This window comes from Labrus bergylta, chromosome 11 (assembly GCF_963930695.1).
Source record: "Labrus bergylta chromosome 11, fLabBer1.1, whole genome shotgun sequence".
NCBI classification, from domain to species: Eukaryota; Metazoa; Chordata; class Actinopteri; order Labriformes; family Labridae; genus Labrus; species Labrus bergylta.
The window spans coordinates 17,690,867-17,705,353 of NC_089205.1; the positions used below are offsets into that span (position 1 = coordinate 17,690,867).

Genomic DNA, 14,487 nt, shown 5'->3' on the forward strand with positions numbered 1-14,487 from the left:
GTAGCTAATCCCACAATGTGATGTTTGTGAAGGCTTCTATAAAACCAGATGCATCAAATCATTAATATTCTTTATGGATCCTGTTTACTGCTGCTTCTGGCTCTATTTTCAGTTAAAAAAAAAAAAAAATTGACTCTTGTCTTTTATTATCTGCCTATAATAACGCTGACAATCCCATGTCTCAATCTTCTACCGAAACCTTATAATACACAGCGCGTTTAAAAAGATAGACTTATTCCGTTAGCTGAGCTTCTTTTTTTTTTTTTTTTTTTGGTCGGTGGCTGCTTTTCACATGTTGAAACCCAGCTCCGGAGTCGAATGCATCAGGAGTCCGGAGCGTCTTCCTCTTCACGTCTGGTCAGCCTCGGTGTGAGGAAGGCACCAAAAATCCTCTCATCTCTTCTGACTGAGAGTGTTGCGCACAGGAGGAGCGGACAGGACTTCGCCTGCACCTCCATCTGCTCTGCATCTTTCTATCGGACCGCAGTGGATACAGTCGACTGTTCAGGACTATATAGCCAACATACAACACAAGATGTGACCGAGCGGTTTTATTTTTTTTTGGTTTTTTTTTGTACAGATCGGGTTTCACTGGTCCGTTTGTTTGAAGCAGAACAGCACAAAGCGAAATCACTGCCTGGCTTTTTTTTTTCTTTGCGCTCTTCCCTCGCTGGTGAGGTAGGATGCAGGATATGCAGCATCACCGGTATCGTTAGAAAAAAAAAAAGCTTTATGAATCAGACCTTCGAGCTAAGAAGGCCTACTATTTTAATGCAGAAGGCAAGGACTAAGCAGTGAATATAAAACTCTCATCCCGCCGGTGTGAAAAAAGGCTGCTTTTTTTTCCGGGGGTAAAGTGAAGAGGAATAATTTTCCAACTGTTTAGGATGTGGATGTTTTTATTCAGCTGGCGCATTACAAGCCCATAAAACAAGGATTGATATGGCCATCTAAATATGATATTTAACCGGACTGCAGTTGATCTGATCGCCTATAGCCTATCTGCCCATCCATCTGCTCATTGAGCCTCGGCGGTAGAGGGAAGCGCGGAACAAGAACCAGCGAACTATACAGAGGGGGGATTGAGTTACACTGCAATTGCGCTTTTCTGGCAAAATGACGTTTTTCTGCGGGCAGCGGACATACACGCTCACAACCTGAGGCAAAGTTACTGTGTATATTTGAAACCTGCGGACAAGAGGGAACACAGATCCCAAGGTAAGTAAATTAAGTTTTAAAGTAAAATTACGCAATGGATCGTATGCAAAACAGTGTAAATGCGTAAAAAGCTTCGACACCACTTTGTAACAGAGTCAAGCTGGATATCATCTCCTCTATAGGCTTCCTTTTTTTGTGCGTCAGAAGTTGAGATGTTACACATTTCTGGTCGCTCATGAAAGGATGTGTGAACCTGTTGTAATTCTCACTCCGATCACTCCACCAGCCGGGTTCCATATTTTCCTGGTTTTATGTGCCAGTGTGTCGTAGGAGAAGTCCTGTTGTGTAGGCTAATTGTTGCATGCTGGGCTGAAAGGAAAGTGTTTTCTCTACAGCAGTGATGGGAAACAACGGCTCAGACCATCAGTGAGGGCTCACACATTGTTAATTTGCAGGAGGCAAAGGCCGAGGACGGTTCGTGACGGCTTACAGAGATAAAGTAGACTCACTTTAAGTGGACTGATACAGATCGAGCGTAAATTCATTAAGGGGATGGTCGATTGTAGGTTAAGTGTCCATACAACACTCCTTACAGACACGGGCTTTGGGCTATCACAATTTGATTCTTTCTTCTTTTTTTTTTTTAAATGAGGAAACAAAATAACTTATTATTGGACGTGATTTTGTAAAGAGATTTAGTGATTGTTTGGTGACAATGAGCTATTTTTTGGCACCACCCTGTGGTCCAGTTTAGTGCCTTTTTAGCTCCGCTGGTGGCATCAGCCGATTCTGCTGTAATATACTTTCTAAACCATTTTCTTTTCGCATTGTTGTTGTTCAGTCCCTTGATGCTGGGGCAGACTGACATGTTAATAGCTTTGGACTCTATAGGTAGTCACTGCTAATGCACCTCACCAAAAATCAAGGGTTATTTGCATCGAATGCCCATGTACATTGATCTAGCCTATACAACTTTACTGCCATAAATGAATGTAAACAAACCATTATGAAAAGCCAAATATTTTGCTTCCTCTTAACCACTATATGATCAATTATTTTTGTGCAAAGACTATTAAACAGCCCATTAGACCTACAGTAGGCTATTGTCTACACAGCAATATTTGATAATTACATTTTTTGTGATAAAGTTCTTTGTTGTTTTTTTTAATACTTTTTCCACAAAATAGTAACAATAAGCTTTACTGGACACTGTGTGGAAAGTGGGAACCACCTGTTCCTGCTACACTGGTTCCAGCTAATGCTAGCAGTTCTGCAATCTCAACTAGCGATGATGTATTGATCCCAAAATTAATAAATGCAGTAAATACAAACTGCTTTGCCGGCTGTCTAGTTAGACGTCAGATATTTGCTTCACACAGAATCGATTTGATGTAGATAATTTTGTCTGCAAGCTGGCAATCCAAGTTCACAAAGTCGGCTTATTGATGCCAAATGATGATGATGATGCACCAAATAAACCCTTAGTTTAGTTGAAAAGCAGAATGGTGATTTTCTTGGTATTTTTTTGTAAGCAATTAGAAATTGAGTCTGTATCAACAATAGCTATATTGTTTTGTAGATGTAGTCATTTAAGGTCTTGTTCTAAAACAGAGTGATGTTTAATACTTCATGATGTTAATTAGGAGGATAAGGAATAATGAAGGATTTTTAGGTTATTTGGGACTGACACAAATGTTTATAGGATTGTGATAGTTTAAAAGCTATTAGACCTATTTGAGATTTGGTTTACAACTCCATGACAGCTGATCATACTCCATCCATGCACTGATTAGGACTCTGAGATACGGTTAAAAGATCCAGCAAAATCTATAACTGACCTTGAAGAAAGGTATTTTTGTGAATCTACTATTGCCAATGTTTAAAACAAACAGGCCTACTTGACACATCAAAGGTGACAGTGCCTGTTTTGGCTTTTAGCAAATAAAATATTGCTTAAACCATACTGAAATTGAATAAGACCTATTTGGTCACACTAGTTGGTAACTGAGCTGAACTGATAATCAATTTAAATCATAGACTGTAAATATACAATTTGAAGGCATAATTAGCAGTTGAATAGCCTACATTAAAATTCATGATACAAGTTATTGTAAGGAATTCCCACTGTTTGATATTTGAGAAATCAGGTAAAGCTGAGATACCGCCGTAATAACGGATTCGCTTATAATATTTAAGTTTGGGGTGCTATGATTTTTAATAGGTCCAAGCCCACATCAGTTTTTCCCAGGTTCACTGAACGCAGCATTAACGTGCACAAACTTGCCTACTGTTAGATGAGACCTGAATGACAGGTGGTTGAGGTTAGCTTACTTGTGTACATGTATGCTAACATGTATGTTAACTTTCAATAAAATGTCCTGCTTGCGTTGACAGTTTACTCCCCACATTATCTAATGCTTCATTTATACATAGCCTACTGTTTCAATTCCTTTGCGTATTATTTTGTATTTACTATGTAGCCTTGTAAGCAAGCTGTGTTACGTTACAAGACAAACATTTCAAATTTTGCTGCCTCAAATTAAAAGCTAGCTAGCTAGTGTGAAGTTCTGCTGTGTTGGTAGCTAACAAAATGTACTGTGTCCTCCATCTCAGTTAGCACAAGTTATTGTTTTCTAGCTGTGTCCCGCACTGCCTTAACATTTAGTAAACCTGTTTCTGTGAAAGCTAGCGTTAACATTTTATATCTAGCACACTACCTGTTGATTTGTCTAAGGCCAATAACTAACAGAACAAACATAAAACTGAAGTCTTTTACAAGATCATTTCAAGAGCCTTCATTGCAGAATAAAAAAATGATGTCCTGAGCCACTGTGCAATTAATTCTTACAAAAAAATGCAATTAATTGGTGACATAAATACGAATGATTGAAATAAGATGTAATAACTTTAAATGCCAAAATGGATATTTTAATTATTATACTTTTTTGACATAATGAAATGCCTTTGTGAAAGAGTGCGAGACAGGCTTTTAAACCATCTCCAATTTTCTTGAATTCTTGAGGAAGATTTTTGAAGTTATGATTTTGTTCTGTACAAAAGAAATGCTTGCAGTGAGTTTGTCTATAAATATTTTTACATGCATTCTGTTAAATCTGTTTTTCACAAATCTTCTACCTACCTTTTATTCAGAAAAATGTAATCTGCTTTCTCCAGAAATCTGTGAAAGAGTGGAGAGAGCAGCAGACTAGCTCGTTGACGTAATGCACTTCTGTAACAAGACAGCACAGACAAGGCTAGCCCAAACCCTAAACCAGCAGCAAGCGAGAAAGGCGCCAAGTCAGCAGAGGAGTTGCCAGCAGGTAAAGGCTCTTTGACTGATATTTAGACAGTAGTGTTTCCGATTCTTTTTTTTATTTTCATGCCAAAGAATGCAGGAAAAAAAGAAACCCCAGATTTCTGTGACACTGTGGCATTATCCCTCTGTATTTGTGAGCATTTGGTGGTGGTGAAAATATCGGTCGGTATGGACATTGCTGTAGTCTGTTGTAAATGATAGCTCATGGTCATCAATCTATCATTTTCAACGGTAAAAAACATGTTTGGCCGGTGAGTTTTTTTTTAATCTACCCGCTCATTATACTGTTGATTATATTGCAATATTGTCCTCCATAATTGCAATTGCACACTTTCACCAAATTGTGCAGCACCAGCTGGAAGTTCTCATGTCTGCATAGCTTTGTGTTCTGCACTGTTTTAACAGAGCACAATGGTGTATTGTTGACAGGTGGTGTACCTGGAATAGTAGTTGGCAGTTTGGTTCAACAGAAGGCCAGTAATTCAGCGTGTGGAGCCGAGGCTTGTTTATTGTTCCACAGATACACAGAGACAAGTATTTTTATGATTTAAATAATTTATTTGGTTTGAATATTTTCTCTTCAATATTTCTATGGAAATGGCTCAGATATTAGCAAGCTTAGATATACAGTATAGTCCTTGTAGCATAATGATGCTTGGTCATAGATCTAGATTTGGCACACAGGCTGAAGACAGTTCTCTGAAGGACAATAAATGAATGACAGGATAGAGATTTGGCTTTACATACTGTATACCTTTTATGTTATGTTGCACTAAATGTGAATACCATTGATTAAAAAAATACCTTGTTTAGGCCAAGGATTGACACATGGGCTCTGGTCTTATTTAAGTGAACTTAATAATACTATTTGTCATTAAAATCCCGACTTTGTATATTAGTTTGAAATGTAAAGATAATCTTAACAGCAAAAGAAAATGATAGTTATAGTAGTTACACTTAAAAGGAGGGGTGAACATCTAATTTACAGGATGAGATGCTTGTTATTTATTTAACAAAAATTACATTTTTTAAATTCTTATCTCATAGATAAACATGTCCACATATCTGCTCCACAAATGTGAGAATTACTGTCATTTGTTAGTGAAAGGTTAGACTGAAGGAGAGATTTTCAATTCTCATAGAAACCTTGTTGGCAGTGTGAATTGTATCATGGTATCCATCAAGCATTTCTAGTTTAACTTTGAGGTCAGTCAAGATTTAGACATTACAATGATTAAGTCAACACAATTGGATGTATTGAAGTAGTTCTTGCAGTTTAACGCTCACTTCCACACTTTTTGGGAAAAGGCCAGCACCATCTTTTGTGTTTAATGATGTTTCATGAAGTAAGTCAGAGTACAGGTTTTCATTCTCCTATTGTCACTTCAGGGTTCGGTCTGACCATCATTTCAGTGTTTGTTCAAATATTTTTCTTGTCTTCAATAGCATGTGTTCCTTGGCATAAATACCAGAGATTGTTGGTATTACATTCCCTTGAATTTGTAGGTGTGTCACATGAATGAGTACATGGGCCAAGCTCTCAGGGCCTGTGTGACAATCCCTCTGTGTCTTGGCTGATTGTGCTTAGGGTTAATTATCACCCGCTGCTCTCTTTTCCTGTGAGTGGGAAGGAATAGTGCTGTTGTATTGTGAATCTGTCCTACTTCATTTAGCCAGACGCCACAGCTGCATGCTACCACTCATGACAGAAAGTTAACTGAGCAACTGATGATATTTTTCTCTTTCTGTTGAGCACACTTCCTGTTTTCAGCCTTGCTGAAAATGTTTCACATTGTTATATTCCTGTTGGAGTCCATTTTTTACACGAACAATGTTGCATGATAAAAACAGCATCCTAATGAAATTCAGGTATGCCTCTCCACATTCTTGGTTCTCACTCGTACTACACATAACTGAACAGTCTTCAGGATCCAGTGTTTACGGTGCTTTCTTAAAGTGATGGCTGGCATAGATGCACGGATGTTTACTGAAGTGGGAGAGATGTCAATTGTACTTCTACTTGCAAGTGTCCACTTTTATCATTAGTTACTAATACTTTGATATTTGTCTCACTTGATCATTCAGTCGGACATCACACTCATGTTAGCTACTTTTAGCTTTAAAGCTGCAATTCTTATTCTCCGAACCTCATTTTCAGACAACACAGAAGCTGTGGTAGCAATTTGCTGTTGGAATAACTGAGAATTTGAATTCAAATAACTGGACTTTAAACATTCTATATGATGTTCAAAATCACCCATGTTTGTTGGCATTTTTGTGAAAGCTTTGCCGTCATAATTTTTTTTACTGAAAGTCAATCATAAGATGACGTTATTGTTATAAATGTCGTAGAATTTTAGTTTGGTTGTTTGTCTTCTTTGTAAAGACAGAGCCTGTGCACAAACACAACACCTGTTTAAAACATCAGAAAAAATCTAGAAAGTGAGAAGTCGTTAAGAAGTCAGATATCGATAAGCATCAGCCTTAAATAAACCCTTTATGACCTGTATTCTCCTTCATTTTTATACCATTATTTTAATGGTGCATGGTGCATGGTTTATATACATAAAGTAAAACAAACATTTTAAAAACAATATAAATTGCAATCTCTGCATTCAGTTTTCACATTCTAGATAGATTCAAACAGCCATTATTAAAACTCTTCAGCCTAAGGTTTTTAATCAAACTCATATAAGAATCAAATGATAGAAACAGGGAAGTTTACTGCTTCACTCGGTTTGGTTGAATTCTCCCTGACTCCTGAAGTTATGATCACTTACAGACTCTTACCTGGCTGCATGTTCCTCACTGCCTCTGTAAACAGACCTGCAAAGAGTTTTTACTGTGTCAATTTCAATATTCATCTATAATATTTCCTGTGTGTTTGATACTCCTCACATCAGGTGTAATAACATGCTCATACACTGCGGTTTATCATTGAAGTGTCCCTCCGCAACCAAATGATATCACGGGAATATTCATTAAATATTTTAACAAGCATACCCCAGCCCACGAAAGGGACAGAGAGTGAAACGGCGAGAGCTCGCACATACATACGGGCAGCGCAGACGTGCAGATCCGCCATGGGCAGGCAATGAGGAGAGAGCAAGTGCAGGTTAACAGTGTGTGTATATCTTCTGTGTGGCCATCCGTTAGAAAAAAAACTACAATCAGTGTCTATTTCACAAGGCCATTGCATAAAGTCGTTTACCTGTCTGTCTCTCCTTTTTTTCGCTGCCTCTGTGAACAGCATTTGTGGCTACAAAAAGGTTTTGGACTTGTTTGGTATTTGTCCATTATCAATATGTATTCTTGTATAATTTTTCCTGCAAAGTGAGACGTCTGACCACAGCTGTGAGAGTTTATAATCTCACACTCATACACTGATGTTTTATCATCAAGGTGTCCCTCTATGGAACATGAAGAAAACACTAATTGAATACAATTTTAACGTACTGTATTCCCCCTCCGACCTGGAGAGCAAAAGAGATACACAGCGGGAGTGCACACATACATTTCACAGCGCGAATGCGATGATCCGCCCTTGAGCAGAGAGGTACTTTCGGGAAAAAGCAGCAAGTGCGGGGAAATGGTCGTTCTTTGAGGTTATGTCTGCAAGGGACATTTGCCATGTGCTGACAAGAAATGTGAAAAAAAGCTACATGGTCTCATTGAGCTCTTAATCAATTGATGGATTGCACACGGGAGCTCAACTCCCCAAAGTTGTGAGGGTAAACCAGCTGCTGCACAACTGCCCTGCAGCTTTTGTAGCATGCATGCCAATTTTAAAGACAAAGATATGTCAATAACCCATATGTTGGTGTTCTCATTGAGAGTCACACAGTATTTGTGTGATCACTTTAGGCTTTATTTTTTAGTCATTTATTTGTGGCGGGATGGAATTGTATTTGTGCACAGTGTGCCTTTTGGGAGAGGTTCCTCTGACTGTCTAAGATGATCCATATCCACTGCAACACTTGTCGACTGTCTAGATAATGATAAACGAGTCTGAGAATATGTGAAAGGCACGCTGCCATAGATAGAGCACCTGCAGGTATTTTGACCTACCTGTGGTCGAGAGAAAAGAAAAACTGGATGGACATAGAAAAGTATGTTCTTTCACTACACTAACAGCAAAGCAGTAGTTTACCAGTCCGATCTAAAAGGACATTGACAAAATCCTCAGAGCTAGGATTTTAATTATAACCCTCAATGTATTTACAAGTTTAATAATGTGAATAAAAATAATTGGCAACAACAGTTCCATGATCCAGAGTTCATACCTTATTCAAATGCTGATTAATTAAGTGTTAATTCTGTGGGTTGGCCAAACTAGAAAATCTTAGCAGCCTGGCTAAATGTGCTCTTAGCATGTCGGTGTCAGCGCTTGTTCTACTTGACCAAATAACATTAAGCTGAGAAAGCATAGTCGTCCTTATCATTTGGATCCAAAAAAAAAGGTGAACCTCTTTCGAGATGATCTAGATCTTGTTTATCCCATCACATCCTTCTTTGATGGAAAAAAATAACAGCTAGCTTGTTGTGGCTAACTATGCTACTATTGATATAAATCCCTTTACAAAAGCCATTATTAGAAACAAAACCAAAATGAAATATTTTACTTTGTCACTGTCTGACTGAAATTTCTTACTTCATGAGTAAGCTAAATTGGTCAATATTTATCCATAAAACTCCCTCAATTTTGTAGAATGTAGAGTAGCAGTACAGATCGGGAGATAATACAGAATATGCATATTATACAATAAAGATATTTTGGGGGTAAATTGGTCTGGATAATTAGACCTGCTTGTTTGCTACTTTTGTACATATGTGTTTAAAAGGAGTAATATTCGTATAACCTTCGTTAATTTTAGAGTAACTTGAAAATATGCGACACCAGTAGTCCTTACTTACATTTTTTTTTAGCGACATTTGGATAAACTTTACGTCAATAAAGTTGCCTAAATGCTCTCTTTCTGAGTCTCCTCTTCATGAGCCACTTTGTGTATGCTGTCTACAAATGGAGGAACATATTGATGCTTTCCTTTTCAAGGTAAAACACAGCTGGTTTCATGAGTCAGACATTTGGCACTCATTCTGCATGCCAATGAATAGTTCTTCAGATCAGTGTATATAAAGGTGGGATTTAAAGACAGCCAGGATAATAGGCTCTGAATTGGCCAGTATGCATCAGACTAAAGCAAAAGGAAGGGAGAGATGTGTAATTTCCCTTTGCTATGTTGACACAGATAAATGGTCTCTCTGCTGTAGCCTTGCACTGACTCATTAATATGCTATACGGAGGTTAGATTTCCCCCACTGCAAGCCAATAACACATTCGAGTTGTACAGCATTAAAGGATATGCTCGCGGATTTGACAGCTCTTGGTCATTTTTTCCCAGTGATCATCCATGTTTAACGTGTTTTTTCACAGATCGCTTTAACTGTCCCAGATGTGTTTTTGTGATCAATACAGTGGCATTACATAACACGCTGTTTCTCTCTCTCTATGTAACACTGTTTCCCTTGTACCTCAAGTTGAACCACTTTTTCATGTTGAAAGTTCTATGGGAACGGGTGATTTCACAGCCAAGAACTTTCAAAAACTTTTATCCAGCACTATCTAGAATGAATGATACTTGTTGCCATAGCAGCCAGTCCTTGCCTATCATGTTGTGTCACTGTAGGGATGAGCCGTTAATTGCTAGTTATTTTACAAGTCAGTAACTGCAGGACACAGGTCTGTCATTTTGTCAGATCAAGGATATTGTTAGACAGGTCATTGTAAGAAAGTGTCGATAAATACCGACACGATGTTCCCAAAAACAATTTACTACTACTTCCAGATGAGTATTCAAAGTAGTAGTATTTGAAGTATTCAAATAGGTTCATCGGTGCATTAAAGTGGTGAGCTGAAGAAGCGGAGCAGAACTTTCTACTTTAAAGTTTAAAATTGCATTAGCCTCAGGATAATATAAGGGCTGAACGAGATATCATTTAACACTACAAATGCGATGTGTGCATGTGCATTAGACACATCACAGGGTGGCTACTGTATGCAAATCACTTTCCTGCTTGATGCAAACAGAAATGCCCAGTTTTCTGGTTTTCCACAACTAATTTACAATAGAAGTCTTTGTGATATCACCATCAGTGGTCTCAGAACTGACCAATTTGCATTCAGTGTACCCTAGACATACAGGACGCTGCTGCTATCAAATTACATGATGCTTGAGGTAGCACTCAAAAAGGTTTATTGCTGCTATCATCGGCATCAGCTCGTTAATGCTTTGGCTACATATACGGACCATTAAGGACTGTTATCAGAGCCAAAGTGTCGCTGATTATTTACTTTTAAAGGCTTTATGTGCAGCGCACACAGTGAAGTGAGTCACAGGCAACCCAAGACGGTGAGCTTTCGTTTAATCAGAAATCACTGGACTGGTCATGCAAATTAAACACAACTCTGATACATTGGTACAAAACGGTTGATGACATAAAAAGAACCCAGCAAGAAGTTTATTAGTCCAGTTTATCATGGAGCGTGTCACTGCTCTCTCTCCACATGTTGCCTTTACTTCTCCACGTGTGCGTGTGTGTTAGATTATTATGGATATAGCCCTCACCACATCTCACTACAGTTGAGCACTGAAATAAGATTTTAGACGTATGTGAAATATTTCTTTCTACCCTATCATTGATACAACAATTTAGGGAGCATCTTTCTGTTAACAAGTTTTCATCAGGCGTAGACAAAGGAGGACCTTTATGTCACTTAAAATGGTCAGTTAATGGTGAAATTGGATGATTGGGAATATTTGTTGGGCTAAAACTCAGGCATCTTTCATCAAGTCTGAGCTCTGAGTGGTATTGTATTAATCTATCTCTGTTTGGCAACTTCTCTGATTTGTTCATGGAGAAATTGGAACTTTGTTCGGATTGATTCTGGTCCATCACTCCTAAAGCTCCCAGTCTTGTGAACCTGCCCCTCATGGCTTCCCTATTTGTCCTACTGACCAGGTATGCCAGTCCGCCCTGCTGGCAGCCTTGTACGTCACTTTGATTTGTGAATATGAATTTTTATCAAACATCAATATTCTGGTTTGAATCATATCCAAATGTGTATTTTATAGTGCTGCAGGCAGATATCAAGCTCTCTGTTCAATATTGTGCCTTGCCAAGCATTGCCAGACCACTTCTGATTCCCTCTCCAGTTGTATGTGGATATGGGTGAGATGTGCTTGGATTGTGTTTCAGTGTGTGTGCTGTTGTATGTCTACATATTATATATTTTATATGCTGCAGCTGGATTGCTCCTACAGAGATTTGTTGTATAAATTTGAAATGACAATAAAGATCTATCTATCTATCTATCTATCTATCTATCTATCTTTCTATCTTTCTTTCTTTCTTTCTTTCTTTCTTTCTTCAACAGGAAAATTATAGCCAGCCAGGTCCTTCCAATCTCCTTTTATGCTTATCTTCTTCTATTTCCTACCACTTTCCTCTGTATTATTTGTCTCTCTTTAATAGGGAGATTTCAGTTTCAGTTGTTGTCCTCAGACTCCTCACATTCCTCAACATACATTTGTACCTCAATGAGGTGAGACCCCTTTGATGTTCAGCATATGGTATGTGGGTTTCAAGTCATCCTAATTGGTTAGTGGGGGCCATGAGTCCCTGCACATCTGCGCTTTTCTTTTTGATTGACATGTGTCAGCGGGGACCAGTCATATCCCATGTGCATGGGCAGTATGTCCTGGCCACTTTTTAATCATGTTCTCCAGGCTGGGGCAGATAAAAGATGTAAGGGTGATTATGGTTCAAGGATGATGTCCTTGCACAGGGTCCTTGGGATTATGGCTCTTCACTGTGTTCAGACTGGGAAAATGAATATATCAGTATTCAGATGGTAACCTTCTCAGGGGTTACAGAGTTACGGGAGAGATTTGGAAGGGAGAAGAGAGACTTCAACGAAAATCAAACGTCCTAGGATTGTGTGTGTTATCTCTAAACTCATTCTTTTCTGATGAGCACAGTTAATTAACAGGGTATGGAATTCAATGAGATAATGGATATGATGTGCTTTATTGACCTCAACACTATGTTCTCAGTTATTTTTAATACACCAGGGCGGGAATTGACAAAATATGCACATAGAGAACATCTATCCTGCTATTCATTTTGATCAATTTTGATCTGAAATCATGAAAACCACTTTTTGTAACTGAAAACAAGTAGAAACGAGTCTGTTTATGTGCTCAATATGTGGAGAAGATACAAAACAAACTACCCACTTGGATCCTGATGAAACTGTCTCGTATGTCAATCGGTGCTTGTGCTGCAGCGTTCTGTCTTGCCATGTTTGGCTTTGTCTTTCAACAGCCTTTGTGGGTTTTGCTTGTGGAAGAAAAAAGTAGCGGTGTGGGTGAAAATTAAGGATAATGAGCACTAAACGCTGCTCTGATTTAATCTGGGAAAAGAGAAAGCATATCGGGCAACAGACGGACACACTTGGATTAATGATGCCCAGTGGCTGACCTAACTGCTTATTTAAAGACTAAGCTTCTTTGCACCTATGTTTTTTATAAAATGAAACAAGGCAGGCTATATTACCGCTGTAAATTAAACTAGATTGAATTACTTTGAATACCTTTCCCACCTGATATATATTCCATCTGGTTTAGAGTTAAAATTATGAAAATAACTTAATGTACATGTTTTTTTATGTTATGTTTTATGAAGTAGCTTGCTTGTGTTTTATAAATCAGATGGCTAAAGCTGGCAGTTTCTCCAGCAGCTCCGACTGTTTGTCTTTACTTTGTGATCAGTCAAGAGCAAACAAAGGGATTGGAGATTGGTAATGGGTAAATATGATTATCTCCAGAGACCCTGAAACCCAGACTTCTGCTTGACCTTTGACCCTCACATGCAAGGACTAGGGGATGATGGGCTTTCATTTTAAACCTGTCTTAAATACAAATTTATGTCTAAATCCTTCAATACATTCAGACTGGAACTTCAAAGCCATACAGTTGAAAGAACCCACACCCAAGTGAATACACACCTATTCAAATGATTTTTTAATTGCCCTTTTGCATTACCTGCTCTGTATTTCATGCATGTCTTTCATCACCATAGATAGTGTTAGAGATAAAAAGGGGCAGAACAGATTGCCTATAATTACCTGTATGTCGATGCTGATCACAGTACGAGACTTGCAGATGGGAGGAGATTGGTAAATTGGAGTCTGGCTGCCTGAAGCTTCTCATTTAGTCTACAGTATATGTTCCACATCCACACTTCCCACCCACAACCTTTCATCACCCCTACACAACATACATGCACTCATGCACTTTTCTCCTCTGATGAACTAGACCCTTCCTCATTATGGCACCATCTTTTCTGACCTTTTCAAGCATGATATTCATGGATCCATGGGTAATCTTTCTCTATAACCTTCATTAAGTCATCACTGTTACATTAAGAAGGTTACAGAAAAGGATTTAACGCTTTACACTCTAAAAAGTGACATGAAGAAGACATTATAGTTTCAAATATGGATCACATGTTCTACATATGTTAAGGGACAAACAAACTTGATAACTTAATCATTGTGCTAATTTGAGCTTGATTGTAATGCCTTGATATGGACCTTGCTTTGTTGTTAATTGGTGTGTTGTACTTCAGTACGGTGTTCAATAACACTTGTGTCGTCTGGTGATGTAAACTGTTTGAACTCTGCTAATACTGTCACTTTTTAATGGGAAGAACTTTAGTGGAACTCCATTTGTGTAACAATATGTGTTAAAATTGTAGTGCGTACCTTAAACAACTTTAATCATGTACAGCTTTTCCAAACTGTTGTGTAGTAGATAAAGATTTTTTATTATGTAGTTTTTATTGACTCCTTTTATTTTATACTGTAGCTATCAGCTGTGACTGCTCACATGAAAGAGACATCTGGAGAACTGGAGTGTTAACTTAAAGTTACAAGTTCTGTGTTCTGTGGA

The 14,487-nt window shown here is 38.2% G+C and overlaps 1 protein-coding gene across 2 annotated transcripts in view; it reads left to right on the forward strand.

Annotated features, from left to right (window-relative positions):
• The first annotated feature begins 309 nt into the window (after positions 1-309).
• grik4 (glutamate receptor, ionotropic, kainate 4) overlaps positions 310-14,487 on the forward strand; it is a 237,777-nt gene continuing 223,599 nt past the window's right edge. The window contains exon 1 of one of the 2 annotated variants that reach the window (XM_065960396.1): positions 310-1,218. The gene's annotated coding sequence lies outside the window, so the exon portion shown is untranslated. The remainder of the gene's footprint in view (positions 1,219-14,487) is intronic. The other variant, XM_065960395.1, reaches the window with a different exon arrangement.